Consider the following 10,074-nt stretch of genomic DNA (forward strand, 5'->3'; position numbering starts at 1 on the left):
AGGTAAGGAATCCCTTTATTTGGTTGAGGTTGTTTGAAACTAGGTGATTGATGATTTTGTGAAAATTAGTTTGAGTGCTAGATGGAATTTTTATGTACTTGATGTATGTGTAACTATGTATAATGATATTATTCATGATATATGTGTGTATATATTGTGTTTATGTCACATATATATATGTGTATAAATAAATAAAAATGTATGGGTATGTATGTACATATGTAGTTCGTGAAGTGTGTGTGTATTAAGGATATATATATATATATATGTAGTAACGTGATGTGTGTGTGGGTGTGGTATATATATATGTATATAAAGTAATTAGTAAATATATATATATATATACCCTACGTGATGTGTGTGTGAGTGATCTAGTATATCATATATAGGTATATATATATAAAATTATGGGTGTGTGAGTGTAGTATACGTATATATATATATATAAAATAAGAGTAAATTATATATATATATATATGGTACGTACACACATGTAGGGATACATGTATATATACAAATTATATGTATGGGATATGTATATATATATAAAGGTCGTATATTTATGAGTACATATATGGGTATGTATGTATAATTAAAATGTCACCTTCTGTGTGAGGTACATAGTTGTATGAATCAAAATTATATATGTGAGTAATGAGAAGAGCAACACTATGTAGTTGGGTATTACGTGTTTGAAAGAATAAATGTTGTTGTGTGTTACGCATATGTTGAAGTTGGGAAATGTATATGTATATGCCTTGAGACGTATGGGTTAAATGTGAGGCTTATGTGATTTTTGTGAAGTTAAAAGTGTAGGGTAATTACACTTGAATTACCTTAGTGATATGATATTAATAGATCATTTAAATGTTTTGAAAAGAAAAGGAGAATTTTTGAATTGGGTTGAAAGGGGAATTAATTTCCGAGTATTGGGATTACCCAAGTATATTCCAACTAGTTTCAAAGCAAGAAAGGGGAAAGAATAGAAAAATATTTTCAAACCTTAGTTCTAGTAAAGTTGTGAAGGATCTTGTTAACCACGGAATAAAGATGAGCTTAAAGTGCCTATTCCGCATGGTAATTATGTGTATGATCAATCATACTGTGGGCGAAGTCTATTCGCCGAGTACTATATCACCCGGAAGGAAAAGGACTCCTACGGGGGTGTGCACACTTAAGTATAGTCACTCTATGTTCGGGTAGGTGTCGTTCTTATGAACCTAGTGAGGCTAGCTAGGAATCATTCCAACGCTCCTATAAGTCCAGGGGATCAGTATTAGACAGGGCGATGACCACTGAACCCGAGTTCAACGATCCAAGTGGTCAGAAGTGGAGAAAGGACTCCAAAGGTCTCACACTTTCTATCTAGGACTAAGAAGGTTTTTGAAATGTGAATGTAGTTACTCCGTAGCTACGGGAAAGAAAGATGTGACAAGTAAGTAAATACCCAAAGTTTGTGAGTAATCTTACTCTTTGAACGGTGAAAAATGATGAGACTCTCTTCGTGAGGGAAAGTTTTCTACTAAAATGATTACAAGCAAGATGTACGAATTATGTTTATATTACTTGCTAGTATGCTTATCTATTTAAACATTATATTATTGAATATGTGAATGATTACTAAATGACCTTGTCAAGAAGGAATGTTACCAACATTATTGAATTCTATTCATGATGTATGCAAGCTGTTGATTATAACTGTTACAGGTAGAATCTTGCAGATGAGTAAGGTATAGGGTATCCTAAGTAATCTTTTGCTTTCAAACCTTTACTTAGTTTTAAATAACTCTTGGATATCCTTACTTAGCCGTCGTGCTAACTACACTTCACTGTGTTTTTATCAGATGCCGTCTAGTGTCAGTTCTTGCAGCCCGGTGAACTCCGAAAGTTCACCGGAGTATGTGTGTCAGGGCATGGATTATGATGATTACATACAGATGATGGAGGGAGAAGACCCATACGCACCTGGTTATGCTCCCGACGCTCCCACGAACCTAGATACTCCTATGGCTCCGTCGGCCCCTTTTGTCTCTTGCCCGGTTATGGACGAGGTCCAGGCTGCTTACGGCTTTTACCCCATAGAGCCGTTAGATGGTAGCGATCCCCTGGAGTTCATTGTGCACTACCCCTACCCTTGGGACCCTAGCCCTCGGGATGTTTGGGAGGAGTGGTCGATGGTCATAACCACTTCCCGGTTTTTGGACCATATCACTTGGTATGAGGGGGAGTAGCATCTGGTCTGGGGAGAGTTCACTGGCCCCGTGTACCGCAGGCTCGACTAGACGTTGGATCTTTGGGAGTTTCTGGGGAATTTGTTTTTTTGGTGTACATAAATTTTTGGTAGCCGTAGTAATGGCTAGGCATAACCAGTGCTTGTAGGTCGAACCCTGTTGGTATTTTGGCCCGTAGGTCAATCTTATGTATATATTTTTGCAACATTATATACTTTGCTTAATGAAGCTTCACCAGTTGCTATGTATGAAAGTGTTAAGTACCTGTTGAGTGAATGTTGTGATGAGAATAGTTCCTTTAGCCTGTGCACCTAGAGTGAGGTTTATCGCGGAATGATAGAACTCTCTCTCTAGGTGTGGCGGTAATGCCTCGGATGTACGGGAAGGTAGGCCCGGGGTGTTACACCAGTCAAGTCCAATTAAAAGATTGAGTCAAATCAATTACCTTGTTTAACACATGCCCTTATAAACACATATATTTATCTTATTTTTTAGTGCGGGGATGTAGCTCAGATGGTAGAGCGCTTGCTTAGCATGCGAGAGGTACGGGAATCGATACCCCGCATCTCCAATTCCTGTAATATACAAGCTTGAATAATTTCAATTTAGTGGCGAGAAATGTAATTTGTGATCTACAAGTTTTTTAGTTAGTGACGGGAAAATATTTTCTATCAATTTTCGACGTTTTGGTTCTACGTTCTTTAATATATTTATAAATCAAAGCACAAAAGCATTATTTTCTTTCTTATTTCTAGGAATTAACTTTTTGCTTCCTAGAACAGGCCATTGCAATTACATACAATGCATTGCATTTCTTATTGGTAGTCATACTTATCTCAATAAAGGGTAATATATTGTGCAAAGCGAATATAAATTTGTGAGTGAAAACATCACTATCCAGTATTTGGCATCAAAGTTTCTTGTAGTTTATTCATTGCTTGACTAATAGTACTTCGATCTGTGTGGATATTCTACTTAAATGCATTTGCCTTAGCCATCTTTATTTTCTTATGTAGAATGTAAAGGCGAGGGCTGCTAGCTAGTCAATTATCTTATATAATGAGGCTCTTCAAGGTTCGTACAATTTGAATTGCCTAGTTGTTTTTCTTCTTCAACAAACTCTGACCCTGGCCTATTATAATTTAAGATTGGATTGATGTTATCAATCTGAATGTAATTGCACACCAGTCAAGTCCAATTAAAAGATTGAGTCAAATCAATTACCTTGTTTAACACATGACCTTATAAACACATATATTTATCTCATTTTTTAGTGCGGGGATGTAGCTCAGATGGTAGAGCGCTCGCTTAGCATGCGAGAGGTACGGGGATCGATACCCCACATCTCCAATTCCTGTAATATACAAGCTTGAATAATTTCAATTTAGTGGCGAGAAATGTAATTTGTGATCTACAAGTTTTTTAGTTAGTGACGGGAAAATATTTTCTATCAATTTTCGACGTTTTGGTTCTACGTTCTTTAATATATTTATAAATCAAAGCACAAAAGCATTATTTCTTTCTTATTTCTAGGAATTAACTTTTTGCTTCCTAGAACAGGCCATTGCAATTACATACAATGCATTGCATTTCTTATTGGTAGTCATACTTATCTCAATAAAGGGTAATACATTTTGCAAAGCGAATATAAATTTGTGAGTGAAAACATCACTATCCAGTATTTGGCATCAAAGTTTCTTGTAGTTCATTCATTGCTTGACCAATAGTACTTCGATCTGTGTGGATATTCTACTTAAATGCATTTGCCTTAGCCATCTTTATTTTCTTATGTAGAATGGAAAGGCGAGGGCTGCTAGCTAGTAAATTATCTTATATAATGAGGCTCTTCAAGGTTCGTACAATTTGAATTGCCTAGTTGTTTTTCTTCTTCAACAAACTCTGACCCTGACCTGTTATAATTTAAGATTGGATTGATGTTATCAATTGGAATGTAATTACACACCAGTCAAGTCCAATTAAAAGATTGAGTCAAATCAATTACCTTGTTTAACACATGCCCTTATAAACACATATATTTATCTTATTTTTTAGTGCGGGGATGTAGATTAGATGGTAGAGCGCTCGCTTGGCATGCGAGAGGTACGGGGATCGATACCCCGCATCTCCAATTCCTGTAATATACAAGCTTGAATAATTTCAATTTAGTGGCGAGAAATGTATTTTGTGATCTACAAGTTTTTTAGTTAGTGACGGGAAAATATTTTCTATCAATTTTCGACGTTTTGGTTCTACGTTCTTTAATATATTTATAAATCAAAGCACAAAAGCATTATTTTCTTTCTTATTTCTAGGAATTAACTTTTTGCTTCCTAGAACAGGCCATTGCAATTACATACAATGCATTGCATTTCTTATTGGTTGTCATACTTATCTCAATAAAGGGTAATATATTGTGCAAAGCGAATATAAATTTGTGAGTGAAAACATCACTATCCAGTATTTGGCATCAAAGTTTCTTGTAGTTCATTCATTGCTTGACCAATAGTACTTCAATCTGTGTGGATATTCTGCTTAAATGCATTTGCCTTAGCCATCTTTATTTTCTTATGTAGAATGTAAAGGCGAGGGCTGCTAGCTAGTCAATTATCTTATATAATGAGGCTCTTCAAGGTTCGTACAATTTGAATTGCCTAGTTGTTTTTCTTCTTCAACAAACTCTGACCCAGGCCTGTTATAATTTAAGATTGGATTGATGTTATCAATTTGAATGTAATTGCACACCAGTCAAGTCTAATTAAAAGATTGAGTCAAATCAATTACCTTGTTTAACAAATGCCCTTATAAATACATATATTTATCTTATTTTTTAGTGCGGGGATGTAGCTCAGATGGTAGAGCGCTCGCTTAGCATGCGAGAGGTACGGGGATCGATACCCCGCATCTCCAATTCCTGTAATATACAAGCTTGAATAATTTCAAATTAGTGGCGAGAAATTTAATTTGTGATCTGGTTCTTCGTTCTTTAATATATTTATAAATCAAAGCACAGAAGCATTATTTTCTTTCTTATTTCTAGGAATTAACTTTTTGCTTCCTAGAGCAGGCCATTGCAATTACATACAATGCATTGCTTTTCTTATTGGTAGTCATACTTATCTCAATAAAGGGTAATATATTGTGCAAAGCGAATATAACTTTGTGAGTGAAAACATCACTATTCAGTATTTGGCATCAAAGTTTCTTGTAGTTCATTCATTGCTTGACCAATAGTATTTCGATCTGTGTGGTTATTCTGCTTAAATTCATTTGCCTTAGCCATCTTTATTTTCTTATGTAGAATGTTAAGGCGAGGGCTGCTAGGTAGTCAATTCTCTTATATATTGAGGCTCTTCAAGGTTCGTACAATTTGAATTGCCTAGTTGTTTTTCTTCTTCAACAAACTCTGACCCTGGCCTGTTATAATTTAAGATTGGATTGATGTTATCAATTGGAATGTAATTGCACACCAGTCAAGTCCAATTAAAAGATTGAGTCAAATCAATTACCTTGTTTAACAAATGCCCTTATAAATACATATATTTATCTTATTTTTTAGTGCGGGGATGTAGCTCAGATGGTAGAGCGCTCGCTTAGCATGCGAGAGGTACGGGGATCGATACCTCGCATCTCCAATTCCTGTAATATACAAGCTTGAATAATTTCAATTTAGTGGCGAGAAATTTAATTTGTGATCTACAAGTTTTTAGTTAGTGACGGGAAAATATTTTCTATCAATTTTCAACGTTTTGGTTCTTCGTTCTTTAATATATTTATAAATCAAAGCACAGAAGCATTATTTTCTTTCTTATTTCTAGGAATTAACTTTTTGCTTCCTAGAGCAGGCCATTGCAATTACATACAATGCATTGCTTTTCTTATTGGTAGTCATACTTATCTCAATAAAGGGTAATATATTGTGCAAAGCGAATATAACTTTGTGAGTGAAAACATCACTATTCAGTATTTGGCATCAAAGTTTCTTGTAGTTCATTCATTGCTTGACCAATAGTACTTCAATCTGTGTGGTTATTCTGCTTAAATACATTTGCCTTAGCCATCTTTATTTTCTGATGTAGAATGTTAAGGCGAGGGCTGCTAGGTAGTCAATTCTCTTATATATTGAGGCTCTTCAAGGTTCGTACAATTTGAATTGCCTAGTTGCTTTTCTTCTTCAACAAACTCTGACCCTGGCCTGTTATAATTTAAGATTGGATTGATGTTATCAATTGGAATGTAATTGCACACCAGTCAAGTCCAATTAAAAGATTGAGTCAAATCAATTACCTTGTTTAACAAATGCCCTTATAAATACATATATTTATCTAATTTTTTAGTGCGGGGATGTAGCTCAGATGGTAGAGCGCTCGCTTAGCATGCGAGAGGTACGGGGATCGATACCCTGCATCTCCAATTCCTGTAATATACAAGCTTGAATAATTTCAAATTAGTGGCTAGAAATTTAATTTGTGATCTACAAGTTTTTAGTTAGTGACGGGATATATTTTCTATCAATTTTCAACGTTTTCGTTCTACGTTCTTTAAGATATTTATAAATGAAAGCACAAAAGCATTATTTTCTTTCTTATTTCTAGGAATTAACTTTTTGCTTCCTAGAACAGGCCATTGCAATTACATACAATGCATTGCTTTTCTTATTGGTAGTCATACTTATCTCAATAAAGGGTAACGTATTGTGCAAAGCAAATATAACTTTGTGAGTGAAAACATCACTATTCAGTATTTGACATCAAAGTTTCTTGTAGTTCATTCATTGCTTGACCAATAGTATTTCGATCTGTGTGGTTATTCTGCTTAAATGCATTTGCCTTAGCCATCTTTATTTTCTGGTGTAGAATGTTAAGGCGAGGGCTGCTAGGTAGTCAATTCTCTTATATATTGAGGCTCTTCAAGATTCGTACAATTTGAATTGCCTAGTTGTTTTTCTTCTTCAACAAACTCTGACCCTGGCCTGTTATAATTTATGATTGGATTAATGTTATCAATTGGAATGTAATTGCACACCAGTCAAATCCAATTAAAAGATTGAGTCAAATCAATTACCTTGTTTAACACATGCCCGTATAAACACATATATTTATCTAATTTTTTAGTGTGGGGATGTAGCTTAGATGGTAGAGCGCTCGCTTAGCATGCGAGAGGTACGGGGATTGATACCTCGCATCTCCAATTCCGGTAATATACAAGCTTGAATAATTTCAAATTAGTGGCGAGAAATTTAATTTGTGATCTACAAGTTTTTAGTTAGTGACGGGAAAATATTTTCTATCAATTTTCAACGTTTTGGTTCTTCGTTCTTTAATATATTTATAAATCAAAGCACAGAAGCATAATTTTCTTTCTTATTTCTAGGAATTAACTTTTTGCTTCCTAGAGCAGGCCATTGCAACTACATAAAAGGCATTGGTTTTCCTTATGGTAGCCAGACTAATCTCAAAAAAGGGTAATATATTGTGAAAAGCGAATATAATTTTATGAGTGAAAACATCACTATTTAGTATTTGACATCAAAGTTTCTTGTAGTTCATTCATTGCTTGACGAATAGTACTTCAATCTGTGTGGTTATTCTGCTTAAATACATTTGCCTTAGCCATCTTTATTTTCTGATGTAGAATGTTAAGGCGAGGGCTGCTAGGTAGTCAATTCTCTTATATATTGAGGCTCTTCAAGGTTCGTACAATTTGAATTGCCTAGTTGCTTTTCTTCTTCAACAAACTCTGACCCTGGCCTGTTATAATTTAAGATTGGATTGATGTTATCAATTGGAATGTAATTGCACACCAGTCAAGTCCAATTAAAAGATTGAGTCAAATCAATTACCTTGTTTAACACATGCCCTTATAAATACATATATTTATCTTATTTTTTAGTGCGGGGATGTAGCTCAGATGGTAGAGCGCTCGCTTAGCATGCGAGAGGTACGGGGATCGATACCCCGCATCTCCAATTCTTGTAATATACAAGCTTGAATAATTTCAAATTAGTTGCGAGAAGTTTTATTTGTGATCTACAAGTTTATAGTTAGTGACGGGAAAATATTTTCTATCAATTTTCAACGTTTTGGTTCAACGTTCTTTAATATATTTATAAATCAAAGCACAAAAGCATTATTTTCTTTCTTATTTCTAAGAATTAACTTTTTGCTTCCTAGAGCAGGCCATTGCAATTACATACAATGCATTGCTTTTCTTAATGGTAGTCGTAGTTATCTCATGAAAGGGTAATATATTGTGCAAAGCGAATATAACTTTGTGAGTGAAAACATCACTATTCAGTATTTGGCATCAAAGTTTCTTGTAGTTCATTCATTGCTTGACCAATAGTACTTCAATCTGTGTGGTTATTCTGCTTAAATACATTTGCCTTAGCCATCTTTATTTTCTGATTTAGAATGTTAAGGCGAGGGCTGCTAGGTAGTCAATTCTCTTATTTATTGAGGCTCTTCAAGGTTCGTACAATTTGAATTGCCTAGTTGCTTTTCTTCTTCAACAAACTCTGACCCTGGCCTGTTATAATTTAAGATTGGATTGATGTTATCAATTGGAATGTAATTGCACACCAGTCAAGTCCAATTAAAAGATTGAGTCAAATCAATTACCTTGTTTAACACGTGCCCTTATAAATACATATATTTATCTTATTTTCTAGTGCGGGGATGTAGCTCAGATGGTAGAGCGCTCGCTTAGCATGGGAGAGGTACGGGGATCGATACCTCGCATCTCCAATTCTTGTAATATACAAGCTTGAATAATTTCAAATTAGTGGCGAGAAATTTAATTTGTGATCTACAAGTTTTTAGTTAGTGACGGGAAAATATTTTTCTATCAATTTTCAATGTTTTCGTTCTACGTTCTTTAATATATTTATAAATCAAAGCACAAAAGCATTATTTTCTTTCTTATTTCTAGGAATTAACTTTTTGCTTCCTAGAGCAGGCCATTGCATTTACATACAATGAATTGCTTTTCTTATTGGTAGTCATACTTATCTCAATAAAGGGTAATATATTGTGCAAAGCGAATATAACTTTGTGAGTGAAAACATCACTATTCAGTATTTGGCATCAAAGTTTCTTGTAGTTCATTCATTGCTTGACCAATAGTACTTCAATCTGTGTGGTTATTCTGCTTAAATACATTTGCCTTAGCCATCTTTATTTTCTGATGTAGAATGTTAAGGCGAGGGCTGCTAGGTAGTCAATTCTCTTATATAATGAGGCTCTTCAAGGTTCGTACAATTTGAATTGCCTAGTTGTTTTTCTTCTTCAACAAACTCTGACCCTGGTCTGTTATAATTTATGATTGGATTGATGTTATCAATTGGAATGTAATTGCACACCAGTCAAGTCCACTTAAAAGATTGAGTCAAATCAATTACCTTGTTTAACACGTGCCCTTATAAATACATATATTTATCTTATTTTCTAGTGCGGGGATGTAGCTCAGATGGTAGAGCGCTCGCTTAGCATGGGAGAGGTACGGGGATCGATACCTCGCATCTCCAATTCTTGTAATATACAAGCTTGAATAATTTCAAATTAGTGGCGAGAAATTTAATTTGTGATCTACAAGTTTTTAGTTAGTGACGGGAAAATATTTTNAGTCAAATCAATTACCTTGTTTAACACATGCCCTTATAAATACATATATTTATCTTATTTTTTAGTGCGGGGATGTAGTTCAGATGGTAGAGCGCTCGCTTAGCATGGGAGAGGTACGGGGATCGATACCTCGCATCTCCAATTCTTGTAATATACAAGCTTGGATAATTTCAAATTAGTGGCGAGAAATTTAATTTGGGATCTACAAGTTTTTAGTTAGTGAC

At 34.8% G+C, this 10,074-nt stretch overlaps 6 non-coding genes across 6 annotated transcripts; all 6 read left to right on the top strand.

The window, feature by feature from the left end:
- The first annotated feature begins 3,508 nt into the window (after nucleotides 1-3,508).
- TRNAA-AGC lies at nucleotides 3,509-3,581 on the top strand. Its single transcript has one exon. It is a non-coding gene; the product is annotated as a tRNA-Ala (tRNA).
- Nucleotides 3,582-4,286: 705 nt separating this feature from the next.
- TRNAA-GGC lies at nucleotides 4,287-4,359 on the top strand. The gene has a single exon. It is a non-coding gene; the product is annotated as a tRNA-Ala (tRNA).
- Nucleotides 4,360-5,065: 706 nt separating this feature from the next.
- TRNAA-AGC lies at nucleotides 5,066-5,138 on the top strand. Its single transcript has one exon. It is a non-coding gene; the product is annotated as a tRNA-Ala (tRNA).
- Nucleotides 5,139-5,790: 652 nt separating this feature from the next.
- On the top strand, nucleotides 5,791-5,863 carry TRNAA-AGC. The gene has a single exon. It is a non-coding gene; the product is annotated as a tRNA-Ala (tRNA).
- Nucleotides 5,864-6,568: 705 nt separating this feature from the next.
- On the top strand, nucleotides 6,569-6,641 carry TRNAA-AGC. The gene has a single exon. It is a non-coding gene; the product is annotated as a tRNA-Ala (tRNA).
- A 1,482-nt stretch (nucleotides 6,642-8,123) lies between these two features.
- TRNAA-AGC lies at nucleotides 8,124-8,196 on the top strand. Its single transcript has one exon. It is a non-coding gene; the product is annotated as a tRNA-Ala (tRNA).
- Nucleotides 8,197-10,074: the final 1,878 nt, after the last annotated feature.

The sequence above is a fragment of the Ipomoea triloba genome, chromosome 13, assembly GCF_003576645.1.
Source record: "Ipomoea triloba cultivar NCNSP0323 chromosome 13, ASM357664v1".
Taxonomy (NCBI): domain Eukaryota; kingdom Viridiplantae; phylum Streptophyta; class Magnoliopsida; order Solanales; family Convolvulaceae; genus Ipomoea; species Ipomoea triloba.